We start from the raw sequence: 20425 nt of genomic DNA on the forward strand, positions 1-20425 counted from the left end.
TTTCAAATGTTTTAAAAATGACCCAACTTTTGCCCTAACCGGTTTGGCTCAGTGGATAGAGCGTTGGCCTGCAGACTGAAGGGTCCCAGGTTCGATTCCGGTCCAGGGCATGTACCTTGGTTGTGGGCACATACCCAGTACGGGGTGTGCAGGAGGCAGCTGATCGGTGTTTCTCTCTCATTGATGTTTTTAACTCTCTATCCCTCTCCCTTCCTCTCTGTAAAAAATCAATAAAATATATATTAAAAAAAAAATGACCCAACTTTTTCAACATAATTCAAAATAAGCTTCAACCCTTCTTTTTCCCCCTTAAATTAGAAAATGAAAGTCTATTAGTAGGTGAGTTTTCTCCTAGGTACTTTGTGGATCATAACTGAAGCCAAGAATAATAATAACCAATTCTTTCTGTGCTTGGTAGACCAACTCTACAAAGAGATAATGGCAAATCCCCAGGCTGCTAGGCAGTGTGGCATTGCCAGATGAGGCCCACCACTTTCAAAGATATAGGTTACCCACGCAGGCTGCGGGGAAAATAATAAATACCCTTTGGGGAAATGGGGGTCTGCTCTACACATATGATTGAGGGGTGCCCTAAATCTAGCTCTCCAACCCTCTCACTTAATGCTCTGCTTAGACTAGGTGTGCTGTGTTTTATGAAGCAAATCCCTGTTACAGAGACAGCTTTTTCAGATGGACAAGGATGTCATCATGCTTTAGCTAGGATGCCACATCCGGGGTACCACAAAGATGTGAAAATGTACACTTCCCTTGGGAAAGGAAAAGAAGGCCAGGATCCCATAAAGAATGTGAAGTATGTTCTAAGGACCAAAAGCATCTCCTGAAGTCCCGCCCTTTTGTCCCAGGCTGCTTTCTTGGAACAGGTCTTTCAAGGTCCACTAGTGGCACATTCCTGCAAATCTGGGATCACTGCTGGTCTAGGAGTGCTTGCAGTCCCTTCTGGCAACAAATGAGTTCTCAAGTTCCTTATACACCTCTGAGTCAAGCCTCAGGGCACTGTCGAGGTGCCAAGAACACCGAGTCTCCACAGTGGGAAATTGTAGCCATTAACATAACAAGATTAAGTAGGAGGACAGGTGAGGTAACCTGTGCCTTTGTGCCAATCTGTCAACCCATGATGCTCTTGTATTAAAATGCTCTGCCTAGCAACAGCTCCGATGCCCTGTTAAACTGGTGGGAGCTGCTTGCTTGCTTAAATATTTTTCAGCCTCGAACAGGAAGTCTTCAGTGACTCAATTCAGAAGGAACACTGAGGTAAGATTACAGGGAAAGGGGATCAAATAGCTAACCTCATAGAGTATTAAGATAGCCCTTTGGGAAGTCACAAGAGAGCAGAATAAACAAACAGGTGAGCCAGAGTGGATTTTTCCCTTGCTGGTGTGTTTCAGTGTAACTGAAAAAAACAGAGGCTTCTCTCCAGACACAGAACTAAAGACTGACCCCATGAGCCCACAGCGTTGAAATTTGCACAGGGGTCAACTTGTGATTTAGTGAGCATCCTCCCCCACTGGCATTTCTGCATAGGCCCCGTTGACCTCCCTCAGAGCCTTTCAAAATGAAAAGCTCTCTCCTAGTGACTGTGCCTGTACCTGGGCTCTTGGACAGTTCCTTGGCCTGATCCTCCTTGGCAAACCCACAGGACTGAGGAAGCCTGCCAGTTCATTTTGTTTCCACAATAGGATGCTTCCTCACATAGGAATATCGCAGACTCCAGCACATTGTTTGGGATTTGAACTTTTGATTCTTAAGGAGAAATGATAAATGGTGCCTTGCAGCAAAGAAAGGCGATGAGTGGGATGAGGGACCTAATCATGGGTAAAACCTTTCAAAAGTGGACAGGTAATTCCATTATAGAAAATGGGACAAAGGTCCACAAAGAGAACATCTTAAGAAACTGGATTCAACAGCCCTAATGTGGCTAAGTGTATTGCTGAGTAATCCCAAGCACACTCAGCAGCTTAGCATCCTCTTGTGGACTCTCCCTTGATAAGACATTTCCTTAATGAACTGCAGCAGGTGCTCAGCTTCCTCAACCTGAGAAGGCTGGAAAAAAAAATAGCATCACAACCAGAGAGAGCTGGGATAATTCTCTCTGCCCTGACCTCTACATGAGAAATGTTCCCTCAACCTCACCCTTGTTTTGCATATTTCTTCAGTCTAATTTAACGTTCTTTGATTTCAAGGAATAGAGATCCTGTGAAACTAGTTCTTCACAAAGGCAGGGAGAAGAAGAGGGAGTGTTGTTTAAGATACAGCCCTTCCCCTAAGCACAGCAAGGTCGCATGCAGACTAGAGCTGGGACCCTGAGTTCTCAAGAATGGGGTCACTTCTCTACCCTTTCTCCCTGTGCCACTGCGTGTCATGGCTCTGCTTGTTTTTCACATCCCTTCCATTCCCCTCACTGCAGCTCTCTCCTTGGATTCCTACAAGACAGAATAGTACTTGTAGAGGTTTTGTAAACGAGCTGGGTTGCCTCCCAGCTCTGTCACTTAACAGCTATGTGACCTTAGGAAAGGTATAACATCCAAGTCTTGGTTCCCTTGTGCTATAATCAAGATAGCAATATGACCCACCTGAAGGGATTAGCCCAGTGGTTGGCACACATAAGCATTTCATAAGTGTTAGCTACTGTTATTACTATTACTTATTATTGTTGGTGCTATTGCTGTCACCACTGTAGTTACTGCTTCCCTCTAACTGTAGCTTGCTCCAGGCTTTGGCTTCCCATGCACAACTGCACCTCACTTTCGCTGTGACCTTGCATTCCTGTTCCCCCAGAGAACCATTGTGGTATTCCCAAACAACCTGACCTTGGTGCCTGCCTGGGTCCCATCATTGAAGCCAGGGATGGTGGCTACACTATAGGAACGCAGTCACCTAAACCCTCAGCTTCAGAAGGGTGAAGGGTGTTCCTAAGAAACCCCCCAAAACATACCTACTACATTCTTCCATGAAAGTTAAACAAAGCTATATTCAACATTCTATTTTCCTATTAGAAGTCCAATGTATTATGAATGCTGTCAGTAAACATTTTTAATTCTGAGGGTCTCCTATATCTTTTTTTTAATGCTAGGGTGGAATCCTCTCAGAGGTCAATGCTAGCCTAATATATCTGTAGTCCCCGAGGATGCACTGTCTTCTCTCATAAAGTCCACACAGTTCAAATCAGTGAGCCTGTTTCTGCTGGATGCTTTCATGTGAATGGTGTCAGACTCATCTACAGCACTCTTTCTTTTTAATGGTAAAAATGCAATGCCCTTCATTAACAGGCAATCATAAGTTCAACATCTTCTATCTTTATACTTGTTTCTGATATGTGATCAGTTCTTGGGAGCTTCCACATTTTCTTCTCATTGATCATAAAGGGTGCTCTCACTTTGTATTATACTCAGAACCTAGTCACATAGGACATGTGATTTAAGTGGCCTATCCAGACACGTTGTAGCTGTAGGCACCCACACTCTCTCTGTCACTCAGGTTACTCTTCATGGACATGAACACCTGGACCTGGGATCACAACAACTTAGAGTGTTTGAGTTGGTTCACACTAGATTCACAAGTACAGAGATGGTTAAGAGACTAGATACCCTTCAGTAGATAATTGGTTCCAGGTAGGGCCCTAGCATTTTTTTTTTCAATATAGTAATATTCAAATGGTTTTGTGTAAAATTTTAAATTAAAATAATTTATATACAGTAAAATTAACCCTTTTTAGTGTATAGTTCTCAGGTTTTGACAAACATATACAGTCATATAACTATCATCATAATCAAGATACAGAACAATTTCATCTCCCCAAAAAGTTCCATCGTGCTTTATAGAATGTATCTCATTTAATTTTTAAATCATTATTGTTGAAAGTATTACATATGTCCCCCTTTTTCTCCCATTGAGGCATCTCATTTTAAAACACATATCAGGTGAATGTGATGGGCATCCAAACTTGGGTATCACTAATATGGCCCAAAACCTTTTGCAAATGGAAAAGGTACATGATTCATCCAGAGTCCACAGCTTGACAACCAAGATCTACATCACTGATTCTCAGTTTTCTCTTGTTTTAACACACAACCCTTATTCTAAAAGATCTTCTATATCATGATGGTTCTTCAAACCTATGAAATAAACAATAAAACTAAATAACTACAGACTGAAACAAATAAATCTCAAATTAAAACAGAATTAAAGCAACCACAATACATAACCCAGAAAATCCTTAAATTAGCCTAAATATAGTCAGAAGTAGTAGCAAAATAGAGTTGATTATACCTTATTCCTAGCACAACATCCTACTCTTTTTGTCCTTTTTTTTCTCTTTTTGCAAATACTTTATGTGTGCTACCCAGTGCTAAAATACACCCATGCTGAATCACCTCTCAGCAACACCCCACCACATAACCAACCTCTTTTTTCTCTTACTTTCCCCTCTGATCCAGACAATGGAAATGGGCAGACTTGGAGAAAGCACATGTCATAAATATCTCAGGGTGACTGACAGATAGACCTCATCCAATTATGCCTTTGTGGTTAGCCTATAAATGAAGTAGCTGAGCCTGTTTCAAAAGGACTTCTCAAAGATAGAAGCCATTTTGCTTTGAGAAACACACAGCCCCACCCAGGGATGGACTAAGCAAGGCCAAGGAATTGTGAAACCTTACTTGCTTCTAAAGGGAAAAGTGCTGGAACGCCATGTGGGTGTGTCTACTAGTACATGTGGTAGCACAGCATGTGGGAAAGATCTATGCTGGGGGTAAGAAGCGGTTACTGCTTGGTTCTGCATATGCCAGAAGCCAAAGTCAAGGATCATTGAAAACCCGAAGCATGAACTCAAAATACAGAACGGTAAACAACGGTCATCCTTTCTAACAATGCGAACCTTTCATGAAGTCGAAAGTAATTTTCCATCCAGAGATTTTTTTTTTTCATCTTATCCCTTGGCTCTTCTCAGGAAATGATGCCCTATGTGTGCCTCTCAATTCCCATAGGTCCTTAAGAGCTCCACAGGTCCTCAGGCCTGAATCCTAAGCAGTTTCCTTCCTTTTTCCCCCTCTGTTCTATTTTGCTACCAGCATGTGACTGAAGGTTATGATGTTCTTATAAAGCCCTGGTTGGAGTTCTTTCTGTAACTTTGAACACAGAGTAGCATTCATTGAAAAATTAACTTTTCAACTAGCAGCCTGGCTGTCTCTGAATTGTATAGTCTGGCATTTTAAGTCCCCAGAGGCTGGCACCAAACCACCAGGGTTCAAGTCCTGACTCCACTATTTTCCTACAACGTTAATGGAAAAGTTAATTAATCTCCTTTGGGGCTCAGTTTTCTCCTCTAACTATTGGGTGCAATAATTTGACCTATCTCAAAGGGGCTTTGCCTGAAAATGAAAGTGGTTAGCCCTGTATGTAGCACAGAATGAAACTATTATCTTGGGGAAAGTTGAAATATTCTAGCCATCCTGACTTCCTTAAGAAAGACTGTGTCTGAAGTATCTCTAGTCAGGGACATGTAACTGAGCACCAGGAGTTACAGAGAACTTGTGGCTGATATTCAATATTTAACTTAAAAATCATAGGAAGCTTCATCAAACTTTTTAAAAATATATAAAAATGAGCAATCTGCCCAGAATTTTTAAGAAAGTCAGTGGCTGAAGAAGTATTCTTCTGAACGCCCATGTGTTTTTGTCATTGTTCAACATACAATGCCACATCACCATTTCCAACATTCCTAACAAACCACGGGTAGATTTTAGAGTGCCTGAATCTAAACAGACCATTTTTATTCATTTTCCTTGTTACCATTAACTGTGCCACACAAGACAAATGTGTTTTCCATGTGTGCCGACGGGGCACATGCATGCAAGCAGTACGAGTGTTTTCAATTCCCCTGTAGTTTCTCAGTTTTCTATACATTATATCTCAGGAATACTGAAAAGGGTACCTGTATGGAATGGAAAGCAACATTTCTCCACATTTAAGCTCTGCTCCTTCCTCAAAGTTGGTTCGAGAAGGGAAGAGTCAGTTGTGCTATCAAAGGCTGACATTTCGTGGCCAGGACGTGTCTCCAGAAGCAGAGTGGGAGATGGCTGTGGGAGATGGGCTCAGCATGCCCTTCTTTACCTGAGGTTTCTTCCACTGCAGTTTGCATACCAATCGCATAAACAGATGCATGAAAAGATTCAGAACTGTCCTGCAGTGGAAAGGACATAATTCAGGAGTTAAAGGGACCTGGGTTTGAATATCCCACTACCACTGACTATCTGTTTGATAGTGAGTAAGAGACTTAGCCACTTTAGCCCTGTCAAATAGCTTGCAGGACTGCCATGAGAATTAAGTAGCAAATGTAAAGTATTAGCACATAGTAGGTGCTTGAAAAACTGAAGTGTTTACCATTATGAATTTTTAACACAATCCACTAGCATCAAGCACCATTGCCTAGGTATCAAGGTTTTTAATGAATGAAAAAAACAGGTTCTGGGCAGTTAGGTTCTACTCTAACACAAGGGTATAGCTAAGAGTGAATGACTCTCAAGCCAGACCTCCATAAAAAGCTCAAAGCAGGGTTATGTACAGAGGTTGCAACATATGAATGGATGGTGGCAAACATTGTGTAAGTTAAAATTCAAGTGTATGTTTACAATCCCCATATAGAATAATATCCCTTTCAGAAAGAGAGGTAACAATTTATTAACTAGATTGAGATGCCTTTAAAAAAATCATTATTGCCTCTTAAAGGATTAGTTGCTTGGCTTTTTCCATTTTCACTTGACTTGTTCTCTGTATGTGATCAGACTACAAGCTAGTTGGAGCTAGTTTTCTGAGACTAATAAAATTTCCTACATCAACATGGAAAAGTTAATTAATCATAATAGCTGTTCAGGACATTGTGTACCCATCAAATGAGAGGACTTATTTTCTTAGTATGATGCCAAAGACCTATGTGTTTATAGTAACCTGGTGGCTGGTACACTTGCCTAACTATATTTCCAGTATAAATATCATATGTAATCCTTTAACCTGGCCAGAAATAAAGAAGAGACAGGACAAAGAAATGAATTGGTATTGTATTTAGATGCACACACATCCAGCTGATAGATGGATATAAAATCACTATATTTTCAGGTGAACAAATGAGTCTAAAATTATTACTGATGAATCGTGAGTATGTATGCAAAATATAATTCTATATGCTATGTTTAATCAGTTTTATCGGAAGGAAAGTCCAACATTATGTGATAGAATTATGCAATATGGTGCTGGGCTTCCCAAAGAACTATAATTAATTAATTTGACACATGCGGGATCATCTAACTTTCAATACAGACATTTAGTGTGCCAAAGAAAAGACACATAGTCATTCTGACTCCACAAATGCTTATTTTGAGGAAGTTACAGAAGTAGGCGTTCAGCAGAGTGAAGATGAACACATCCCAGCTTCCAAAAGAGCCCCAATCATGTGCTGGGGGATAAGGTCACCACAGAAATGGCAAAGAAATAGAGAGAAGTGAAACTGGAGGAGGACATAAAAGCTTGCATAATCACACTTTTTCAGAATGTATCAAAATCTTTCAAAGGCATGTACCATTTATTCAGCAATTTTATATGTGTAAAAATTTCTAAGAATGGCTATGTACAAATATCCACACACAAAAATAATTTTAAACATTTTTCAGAGCAAGGACAAATTGGAAACAATAGAATTTCTAACAATAGGGGATCAGTTAAATAAGTTCTGTCATATCCTGAAAAGGAATAGTACCCATGCTAGAAAATTATGTTTCAGGAAAATATTTATTGACTTGGGGGAAATAGTTATGAAATATATATAAGTAAATAATGTGACAAATACAGCATAAGATCAATTTTGTAACATATATATATATATATGGGGAAACATAATAGGGAAAAATATGATTATACCATCCATGCCTCTGAGATAAACTGTTTGACTAACTGGATGAAGATGCCGTTAATGATGAACCATTAAAGGGATCCCATTTCCCCTTTTTGAGTCTGTGAATCCTGAAAACCATGAACATAAATATCAGAAAGACTATATGTATTTTTTACAGACACTAAATACATATATCAGTAAGTGTCACCTTCTTAGCTTCCAGTGTAAATAGGCAAATTAAAGTTCATAAATCATTTGAAAAAATGAATAGCCCAATGTACTTCTGTTATCATTGCCTCATCAACATTACTTTTTGTGCCATAGGAACAATGTTAGCTATTGTAAAGTTTAACTGAAAAATAAACAAGTTATTTAAATCTAGAACATTTGTTAGGAACACAAATAAAAAACAAGCAGGCTGAAAGAAGTGCCAAGATTGAGCCCGGCTCCTGTCAGAGAGATCTTTCACCTTGTTCAAAACCCAAGTACCCGCTGATCTCCGGTGCAATAAAAAATGTACTGTACATCGTGAGACGAATCACCACAAACATTGTGTGTGGACTGTCATCCTATGGCAGCGTGGAAGGCCACCTGTTCCCTGTGCAAAGGGCACAGACACGGGCTAGGACCTGAAACTGAGAAGAGGAAGGGGACTAAATAAGGACGCTGTCCCAGACAAGTGTTGAGTCAGCCAGTGCAGTCTGCGACATCAATGTCCTTTTATTGCTCAAGCTCCCACAGTCACTGGCTCAAAATTAGACATAATAGTCAAACAGGGGGAGGCGAAGGAATGACACCATGAGTTAAATGACTATTACCCAAGTGACAATGATTTGAGAACTGCTAGCAGTGGTCAGCAAACTCATTAGTCAACAGAGCCAAATATCAACAGTACAAAGATTGAAATTTCTTTTGAGAGCCAAGTTTTTTAAACTTAAACTTCTTCTAACGCCACTTCTTCAAAATAGATTCGCCCAGGCCATGGTATTTTGTGGAAGAGCCACACTCAAGGGGCCAAAGAGCCGCATGTGGCTCATGAGCCGCAGTTTGCCGACCACGGTGCTAGAGGGTGGGACTATTTCTACACTGTTGTCTTAAGCTTTTAAAACCCAAAGACTTGGGTCCTGGTCCAACTTAGTCTTTTTTTTTTTAATTGATTTCAGAGAGGAAGGGAGAGAGATAGAGAGAGAGAAACATCAATAATGAGAGAGAATCGTTGATTGGCTGCCTCCTAACATCCCCTGCTAGAGATCGAGCCCGCAACTGGGGCATGGCATGAGGCCTGACCTGAAAAGGAACCATGACTCCTGGTTCATAGGTGGATGCTCAACCACTGAGCCACACTAGCTCAGTCATTTGTTAGTTGTTTGAGGGTGTGCAAGTCTCTTCTCTCTAAATATGCCTCCTGATGCATAAAATTGTGTTAATATCTACTTGTCGAGAAGGTTGTGAGGATTAGAAGAAATATTATATTTAAAATGCCTAGGGTAATGCCTGGTACACAATAGATGTTTAATAATAAGGTCCTTTCTACTTGCCCTCTTTTACTACCTTCTCTAGGTATAGTTCTATTTATTAGTTGCTTTACAATAGTGAGAAAGTAGAGGAGGAGAACAAAGAGTGAGTTCAGTGAATTCAGACATTATAAAATGACAGGTTATTCCTCCAGAGGTTTGCTATTTATGTATAGGTGCCAGTTAATGCCCTGTGTGTGTGTGTGTGTGTGTGTGTGTGTGTGTGTGTGTGTGTTCTGTTAGCGGAATGTTTAACTGCATGTATGCTGTACTGACTTTAGTGCATTCATTTTTATTTTGTTCATAGAATTAAAGAAATGAAACCTGGATGCAAAATTTGTAGGTATTTTTCTAAAGGTCAAGAAAAACACAAGACCTGTTTTCAGCAGAACTATACAAGAACTAACTGAAGAGATGATTGAATTTTAGTTAATTTGCATGAAGCAAATGAGTGAGGGGTGCTTGAGAGAAATTGTGACTTCAGGGTGTGGTCCTATATCTGGACATCTATATTACAAATTTGTTCACTTAGCAAATTTTTACTGGGAACCTTCCCTGTGTTAGGATTGTGCTAGAGACATGGATTTTTCCCAAGCCACCAATTGCACAAAGCCTCCCAAGCAAGAGCTGCAAGAACCCAGTCATTTTCTAACTGCTTTTCTGTGATTTCCAATGAAGTGTCAGCACTTGGGGCTAATCTGACGCTTCACACCCAACCCGAAGCTCCAGAATATAATGCTTCACAGCTGGTGATGATCACAAACTAGAAGGAACAACTAAAGGTTTAGCTACTTTTACAAGCAATGAAGACTATAAACCATGAAGCAAAACAGCAAACCGGTGGCTGGTCCCAGGAAAGCCACTTAAAGTAAAGTGTACGCACCCAGTTTGAGATGTGTGCAATCTCCAATTGCTGCAAAATTTGTTCCCATGCTGCCTGTCCCTGATCTGAAAGCTCATGCAAGGTACAGCTGCTCCATGGTACCAATGGGAGGTTCTAAGCAAAATAAGATATTTCTACACAAAACTTGTCAGTGTTGTGAGGAAAACCACTTTACAATTGTCAAAAAGTGTTATAATTACACCTGTTTTTTGGCAACTAGAACTTGTCAGCATAATAGCCAGGTAAATCACAGTTCTCAACACTTTCAAGGAGGGAAAATAGACCTGGCCTATTTTTCCAGATCCTTTGGTAATGAGAGTCTTGTTAGTTCTTTGGTTTGGGGAGCATATCTCACGCTCTCCATCCCCCTTTTAAAGCATTATGTTGACGAATTTTAGTTCTAAGAAAACAACTGCTATAACATAAGATGTAATATCCATAAAAACAATTCTTCCAATCTTGTTACTCATTTAGAAACATTTTGAGAGGAAAAATAAGCAAAGAGAAGAACATTTTTAAAAAATATTTACTCATAATCACTTCACCTAGAGACGCTATTAAAATTTCAGGGTGTCTCCTCTGGTTCTATGCATGTACAAATAGAAATCTATATATTTCCTTTAACTAAAATGAGATCATACTCTTCATGTCATTCAATGTTCTTCTACATCATGTTTAATGACAGCATAGTACTCCACTATATTATGATTTATTTAACCAGTAGAGACAAAAATTTATGGCTTCAGGATAAATAATGCCTTTAGAGCACCCTTCCCCCTGTATTGGAGGCACTTTCCCAAGGAATGAATATCATTTTAGAGATGGTCTGTTTTTAGTTATAAAGCAGGAGTAGATATACAAGAAGCCATACAGCGTGTTGATCAAATAGGAAGCTATTTAGAAAACAGTTGGAATCTGAATATACATTAATATGAAAATGGTCAAGTAAATTATAATACACTCATTAGAAGGACTATTATTCAGCTTTTAGAGTGAATGTGTAAGCTTTATATTTACTGATTTGGGAAGACATCTATGGTATACACTTATGTGAAAAAAACAAGGTTGCAGAGTAATGTATAGAGGATAATGCTATGTTTGCTTTAAAATGTGTGGGGGGGTGGGGAGAGACTAAGTGGGGAACTTATATGCATATATGCATAGCCCATGGACACAGATAATATTGTGGTGAAGGCCTGGGGGAGGGGGCATGTGGAAAGGGTCAATGGGGAAAATAGGGGGACAACCAGAACATATTCAACAATAAAGATCATTTTTTTAAAAATTCATTATGAAAATAAAAATAAGAGGAATCCTGTATATCTGCCCATATGCTTGAATGTGCTTGTATGAGCATGAAAATAGGTGTGGGAGACTACATACCTAACAACACTGATTATTTTGGATCGATGGAATGGGGCTGAGATGGAGAGGCAATTAACCTATACACCACATCTTTTTACAATAAGCAGGTACTGGCTTGGTAACTGTAAAGTAGGAAAAATAAGGCAAAAAGTTGTAAGGTGGCCAGGACTGAGAACATATTCTTGAAGCCACTTACTGTAATATTAGTATTTATTCATGGAGTACTTACTATTTGCAAGGATGAGAATACAATATTAGATTTACTACCTGCTAAAGGGCCAATAATCTAATTGAAGAGATAAGACATACTCCCATGAAAGGATGAGTATTTTTATGCTGAGAATAGAGTTAGCTAATTTACATTTATTTTTAAAATAAGTGGAATGGAAGTGGAGTAATGAGTACATTCATCTCCAACTCTGCTACTTGCTGGCCATATGAACTTGGAAAAGTTCCTTAACACATGTAATACCATCTCTCAGGTCCTTCGCCTCTGGCATTTGGATGCAAAGCTAGTAACATTGACCACTGGCTTGACCAGCATGTCTCCCTCCCCCACTGCAGAACTTGGGAATATGAAGCTGCTCCTCCAGGCCTTCTTTGAAGTTGAGTCCTGATCTCCATGGTTATCTGGAGACCCCTTAGAACAGATCATTTCCAACAGCCAGTTCAGAATTCTTGGCTCAGCACAAACCCTTATATTCAATGGTCATAACATAAAACCAGTCAACTTTTGTTCCTGGTGCTAAGTTGCAAACCATCTATCTCTAATCTTTAGTGAGTGCCTTTGGGAAGCATCAGAACAAAAGTTATCATCCAAAAATTCCTTTTCTAAGCTTCTCTTGGTCTGGGCTTAAAAGCCACAGGCAATTCTATATAGGTGGCATGGCAATGCCATCTTACTGCCAATATCTCCTGTGTAGTGGTTGAGGAAAGGGGTCAAGGAAGAGCCAGAATAGCCAAAGGATTACACATTAATTAAAAAATGGGCAAGGAAGGAGAATAATGCACAGATAGGCGCTTGCCATAATCCATGCTGCTGACAGCATCAGCAAAAAAATAACCATTGGCTCTCATCCAGGGAATTCCCCATCCAACAGCTGAATGCGTGTCATGGGTCTAAAGAGCACACAGAGCCTATACCTGGTCAGTCCGAGAACAGATATCTGCATTCTCTGCCCTACCAAGGAAATGTTAGAGAGAAAGAAAATGACATGAATTCCTTCTATTTCAACTGATCCATTTAACAGCATTGCACTTTTTGAAAAATGAAAAGACTAAATATTGAAGCTTAGGCTGTCTTATGGGCCCCTGTCCTGCTACTTTCCCTTCATCCCCAGCTTTTAATTGTATTCGTGCTAGATGCTAGGCAAGGAAAATAATAAAGGCACAGGCCTTTGAGAACTGACAAAACTATCTCAACATGAGTAAGCAATGAAAAATAAGATATATTGAACACAAGGGCTGAGTAAGTGCATTTTAGGGATAGAGGTGGGAGCTCCACACACTGTGTGGGAAGACTGAAGCAAGCTGTCAATCAAAATCTCAAGATTACTTAGCAGGAGGAGAGAAAAAGAGGGGGCGATCACTTAGTGAGTTGAACATGAGGGGAATACCTTGCAGTTTTAGAGAATGTTGAGAGGTGGGGTGAGTGGGCAGCCTGCATTTCTTCTGCACTCAACCATCACACTACCTCCTTGTCTGCTAAAATTTTGTTATTTAACCATCAAGCATTAATGCTCCAAATTAAGCAAACCTAAGATGCATCTGATTTCACATAACTAGACTATGTTCAGCAGGCAGATGCCCTTGCATAAGAATGGTTTTTAAGGAACAAAAACTTGAGGAAACTTGATTATCTAATCAGTCTACTGATGTTCTCTTAAGCTAGCCTGTACTTTATGTTTAAATAGTATCCAGGGAAGAAAATGTATTGTTGTGGAAGGAACAATCCCCTGAGAATCTAGAGACTGGCACCCTAGTTCCCAGTTTGTGACTCAAAAACTCTGAGCCTTGAAAATCTTCCATTGTATTTGTCCCTTACATTCCCTACTGAGATTTAGAAAAGGGGGGACTAAGTCACCTGTAAGTTCCCTTTCTAATCCAGAATTCTGTGTTTTGCCAAATATCATTAGATGAGGACTAATATTTTAATAGTTTGGCTCCAATGATTCAGCATATACTAGTATTTATTACGCATTTACTTACTGGTGAGCTCTCTTGGCTTAAAAATCAATCTTGGAAGCATGCAATGCACTGGAGAATCATAACTATTTTATAAACATGCTGTGACTATACTTTTACTTAATCTATATGCCATAAAACCTCCCAGGGAGGTAACTCAGTGCAGTGGTGGCTTTAGAGTGACAAAGACTTCTCATAGCAAACTGACTCAGTTATCATCTCTATGAACTGTGGCAAGACACTTAATTTCTCTTAGTCTTCATTTTCTCATCTGTGACTTGTTGACAATGCAGCCCATCTTGAAGGTTTCTGGTGAGGAGGAACCCTGGCTTTTCCATAGAGCAGTGGAGCAGATTTACCCATATGGATATATGAAGCTTTGGGCTCAGACAGGCCAGGTTCAAGGACTGGTTTCATGGTTTCCTAGGTATGTTACTATTTAAAAGAATCTGGCCAAAGGTTACAACTGGAACCTCTTTGCCATCCCTGAGGAAGAACAGATATCTGCATTCTCTGCCCTACCAAGACTACCCACAACAGGGAGAAGCAAATTCCCCAAATAAAACAGAGATGCTGATAGGAAGAGGGGAGGGTGCTGGGTGATCAATGTCAACACAGGTCCACTATAGAGTCAGACAGACCTGTTTTCACATCTAGCCCTGCTATCGCTTCTCGGCCTTTTGGCTAAGATCAAGTGTAGTACATCTAGCCCTGCTATTTGCTGTGCAAACTGCCCCACTCTCCCAAGTTGTAAGATGGGGATAATAGTAAACCCAACTCTACAGGGTTGCTTTGAAGTATACATACAGTAATGTTTATGAAGTGCCTGGCACAGTGCCTGGCACACTTTTCATAACCAGACCACCCTTCGCTATTTTAATTGAGCCTGTGTTAAGCTTTTCTATATTAGCTCCCTGTATATTTACTTCTTGTATGTTTCTTACATCCATGCATATTAGTATTCTATATTAACGTGCTTCCAGAGGGAAAAGATCATGCCTCCTTTAAACAGTACCGTTTGCTTTTAAATGATGACTGACAATGATAATAATAACAGGGAGTCATGCTCTAGTGATTAACTCTAAATACTATTTTGAGATTATGTTTCATATCTACATAATATGGTACTTATACACAGTCTATTTTCATGGTTACACTTATGCTATAGGCTTCCATTTTTTTCCACAATCATGCCGAGGGGCCTTGATGACACATAGACCGCATTGTGCACACAAGGCTTTGACTACAGAATGGTTGGCACAGCCTTACCTTCCTAAATAGTTTGCTGATTCACTTGCTCCATTTTTAAATATCAGCAGATTGCCATTGGTGACATCTGCTATTTATTTGGTTTGACTCGTAGCTGGCAGGAGACTTCCATCTACAGCAACCAGTAAGATATGATCAGTGTGAGGTTAACACTACCCAGACCAATTTGTAGTAATAAGTAGCCTTGTCTATTTTTTTTGTTTTCCCCGAAGGTATCATTATATATAATGTGTTAGAAACATAGCTGCCAGAAGTTTAGCATAAACCTGGGGAGACTGCATCTAACTTCATTCAAGTGAAAGTTGCATGATCTTTATACTAATAGCATATCAACTCTCAAATTGCATTGGCCTATCAAATTACATATGTGAAGGCCTTCTACATTTCTCTTAGGGTCTCCTCCAACCTTCATTCCAATATAGACCAGTCTTAAAAGAGCTGAAAAAAAAAATGCCCTTTCTTGCTGCCTGGTACTAGGTTTTGACAAGTCCTCTCAAATGGTGGGGGAGGGGGGGTTAGAGAACAATCAAATAGCATTAAAAAAATCATGATTATGTGACTGCCACAACTTTATTAAGACACATTAATTATGCTTTCTGGTTTAATTCACAGTGAATTAAATTATCCCAGATAAACTCACTATGAGTTTTGTTCTTTTGTTTTTATGATGCTCTGTTGAGATTAGGGAACAGTGGCCTCAGACTCTGGTAGTAGCCCTATTTGCTAAATCCTCATTCAACATTTGAGGTCAAAATTAGTGTCCATACATTTTCACCAAGTTGTGGTCTACCAAAGCAAAGTCAGGAGAATACCATCCGCCCCCTGGTGCTTCTTGCCTGTAATTGCAGCAGGTGACTCAGAAGAGAAATCTGGGCAGGAATAGAGGCATAATAAGTCTACTGCTAATGGCACATGGGAAAGCCACAGCGTTTGAAGACTTCACAGATCAGGTAGGCACTAAATATGTAAGTATCAGGGAAAAGAATAGAGAAGAACACTCAACCCAGTAACAGTTGGCTCTGCTGAGGAGAATGGCAGAGACTCTGAACTCTGGGTCTTATTGTCCTCCTTAGCCCCTAATGGGGGAGCCCACTGGGGTGCTGCCTGACCCACACTGGCCATTGCTTATTCTCTTAACTATGCCAGGTTCCTCCTGCCTCAGTACATTTGACATCTGTGCTAGTCTCTCTGCCTAAAAAGCTCCCCAACCTCCTTCACCCACTAAACCCTAACTCTCCTTGAAAATTTAGCTGAAAGGACACCTTCGCAGGGAAGATTAAATAGGACTCCACTGAATCTTCTCACACGACCTCATTTTTCTCCTCCAAGGCACTCATTACTATTGTAATTAAATAATTAATCACAAAAATTGTTGTTTAATGAGTGTGTCATCTGCTAAAATGCAGTCCCTCCAAGGATCTTATTTATTTGTGTTTGCATTTCAAATTTTTTTGTACATAGTAGGTGTAGGTGCAAAATAAATTTATAAAAAATAAATAAACAGATTCTGCATTGAAAACTCAATATTCTCAAGTTTGATAACCCTTCTTTTAGGTTTTGCAGGTAAACCAGACTAGGTTTATTATGGAGTACAGTTTCAAAGATACCCAGGGCAAGAAGAGAGAAGAAGGCAGGGAGGGCTGGACCAAATCAGGTCAATCTTCATTCTGTTTCACCTAGGAGTAGTTGTATGCTAATGTAATTAAATGCCAAACAAGCTTGCAGACACTTTTCTCTTTCCACAAACCTCTCTAACTGTAAAAAGGGGAAGAATTCTTTTCAAACCCTGCTACATTTTACCATTTGCCTGTCCTACTCACCTACCCTCCAAGACTCTGACAGTTTTTATGGTGGTACTTGCACTTAGGACAGAATCTTAGGTACTGAGTTAATGCTCCTTGCTTTGTATGTCAGCAACAGTGCTTCTCATTACTGGGCATAAGGCACTCTGTGGTTATTTTCCCGATAGTCTAATACTGGAAATAAGCAATACTTTTTATTTTCCTTTTGCAGGTGGAGGAAATGAGCACAGGCAAACCTGGAACCTTGACCGCTATCACACAGAGCCTCAGTGGCAGGCAAGACTGGGCCACCTGGGCAATTTCCAAAGCCTTCAACAAATCACAGATCCTGTTTTTCCTCCCATTGGCTAAAAGTATAATAAATGCAGGTTATAGCCTGACTACCTTCTGAGATAATCCTGTAATGGTTAGTACGGGAAAGGAGAGAAAGTCCAGATGTTGCCCTTTTTTCTCCTGCTTAGAGTGAGTTGCATGCTAACTTGAAAGCAGTTTTAAAGGTAGACTGGAAAGTGCTTTCTCTTTAGGAGGCAACCCATTTCGAAAAGCAGTAGGACACAGGCAACACAGCTACAATGGGACATGGTTGAAGAAGGGGAAGGGGGACAGCACAGCACATGGGTAGTTATTATTATTCTACCTACCTGATAGGGAAGACTCCAAAAGCAACAGCCACACACAAGTCCATTATCTTATGAGTATATTGATTTTTTTTATTAATTTAATTCTCAACAAATATTTACTAAAAATTGGCAATATACTAAGCTTTGGGATACAACCAAACAAATTGAAAGCCCTGGTCTTTTAAACTTCTCATTTCAAGACAGAGGCAGATAGGCGATGGTGAGCGAGAGATAATATACAAATAAATAAACAAACAGTATCATTTCAAACACTATCAAGCATTACTATCATGATAAACCATGGCAATTTGACAGCAAGTGACTGGAGGTGGGGGGTTAGTTTAGGCCTGTGCTGTCCAATAGAGTAGTCACTAGCCACATGTGGCTCTTGAGCAATTTAAGTGTGGCTAGTGCAAATTTAGATGCCCTGTAAGAGATGTGCTCAATTTTCAAAGATTAGTATGAGAAAAAGAATGCAAAATGTCTCATGAATATATTTATACTAATTGCATATTGAAATGATGTTACTTCAGATATAATGGGTTAAATAGATATATTATTAAAATTAATTTTACCTCTTGAACAAATTTTACAGAGTGGGTAGGTAAGGCTGCCCAAGGACGTGATAATACACCATGGACAGGGCTGGCCATGTGAAGGTCTGGAGGCAAAGTGGTTCAGGCAAGGGGACAATAATTGCAGAGGTGGGACTCAGCTTGGTGACTTGGAAAAGAAAGACAGAAAGCCAGTGTGCCTGAAGAGAAGGCCAGGGGAGGGAGTGGTAGAGGGAGCTAGACCCCTGAGAAAGATTCTTGCTCATAGAGGGCCTTGTAGACTAGAGGAAGAAGTTAGGATTTTATATAAATACAAATTTTCTATAAATTATTGTAGCAGACTTGTTTCTGTGCAATTTTCCAGGCACTGTTTCAAAATATTCAGTATAGAACCCTGGTTAAAAAAATGTAAAGAATCTCACTCAGCTCAGAATATCTTCATGCTAATGGAGGCTTACACTGAGATATGCATTTATTTTCATATAATAGTTACAATGTTTTTATATGGGTGCTTTTTTATAGGAAGATGAACACAGGTGGACAGAATGTACTCAAATAAATCAAATGAATATCTGTTTCATCTTCCTCTACTCATCTCAAGCTCAAACTCTGAATGTATGTGTAATAGAGGAAGGCAAACAAACCCAAGTTCACCCAGAAAGTACGGAGTGCAGGTTGAGAAATGTATACTCAAGTTTTCCTTTCTTTACACATCAGTGTGTGTCTACTATATATATTTTTCTCCTGGGTGACTCCCAGGAAGAGGAAAGTAAACTGAATATGTTTTTCCTTCCTACCCTGGGAGAGTGGTTATAAAAAAAAAAAGAAGTGAATCATTTAATAGCCAAATGTGTCTGATGTATTTTAGAGTTTATGTAATAAATGTATTGCCATAAGAGCAAAATTTTGTATCTCAAGTAAATTGGAAACACTTTCATTCCCAAATATGAAAGGAAAACTGACATCTATAATTATCAGGCAACTTTCTCATACACAATAAAAGGCAAAGTAGACAATGCCCTAAATAGGGACATGTGATCACTAAATTCAAAAGTAATGAACCCAAGTGTTCAGATTATCCAGGATACTGTCAAGATAGGTGAGTAGTAAAAATATGCTAAACCCTGCCAGCCATGATCATCAAAAGTAGAGCAGGGTTCTTGCTGGACCTGGCCACTGGAAACTAGTGTATAGGTGAGAAAACTTGGTTACAAGGCCCAAATAGGGCCCAAATGAGCTTGCCAGGTATAGTCCTTTGAATAAGTTTTATGAAACTCACAATTTAGTCAAGTTGAAGTTCATGGTGAATAAGTTACTTTGCCAAGGCCAAATGGTAAACTACTACAGGAGCAGATATCTGAGCCCAGGTCTGTGTTTCTTCTCTGTCATGCTGCACATGGACACATTTTATGAATCAATGTAAGAGCAGAATATTTTCATCAACATTAATGCTGTGAAAGTACTAATGAAATTTGCCAAATAAAAAATTATCTGTTTGTTACACTGTGTTATTCACTATTGTTATTGATATAAATTGTATTAATTATAGATATGAAGACATAAATATTTAATAGTAGAAAATGCAGTAAGGAGTAAGCATTTATAACAAGAATTCCATCAAGCTTACAGCCAGAAAAACAAAAACAAAACATGTGTTTGGCTTTGGTTTCATTTCTCAGCATGCCAACTCTAAACTGTATTTGTAGACATCCTCGCTTCACACTCAATATAAACGTATAAAATCTGGTTTATTGACTTCTTTCTCAAACCATCTCATCTTTTAAGATGTCTGAAGAGAAGGCAGTTTCAGGTTTCTTTAAATCAATGGCTCAATAACATCATCAAAGAATCAGGAAACATAGATATTTGCTTTTTTCACAGATGGGCTCTTCTTATCATAGCAAAATGGTGGCATGGTAGCTCCAAGTGTCATATGGAGAAGAAGAGATTGTCTCTTCCTGTGTTTCCCTTTTTCAAAAACAAAAGCAATTTCCCAGAAGGCCCCTGGAGGACTTCCTTCACATCCCATTGGCTAGAAATGGCATAATCTGAGAGCAGAGTTATCTCCTTTAGTGGTTTCCAAAGGGAATGGGGCTTCCTCTTCTGAAGACAGTGGCTAGAAAGAGGAGGGTGGGCAATGGAACAAACCAGGATCTAGTTAGGAAGGAAAAAGCAGGGAAAGAACTCATGGAGGAGTGACTACTAGAGGTGTGTATGCATTTCCTGCCTGAGCTGTCACTGTAGACTCCAAACTGTGTCCCAGGCCCTAGGGTATCTCCATGATAATCTGTTTCATAGAACCTTTCCAGATTGGTAAAGTACAACATTGGT

Source organism: Cnephaeus nilssonii (assembly GCF_951640355.1).
Source record: "Cnephaeus nilssonii genome assembly, chromosome: 9".
In the NCBI taxonomy this organism is placed as follows: Eukaryota; Metazoa; Chordata; class Mammalia; order Chiroptera; family Vespertilionidae; genus Cnephaeus; species Cnephaeus nilssonii.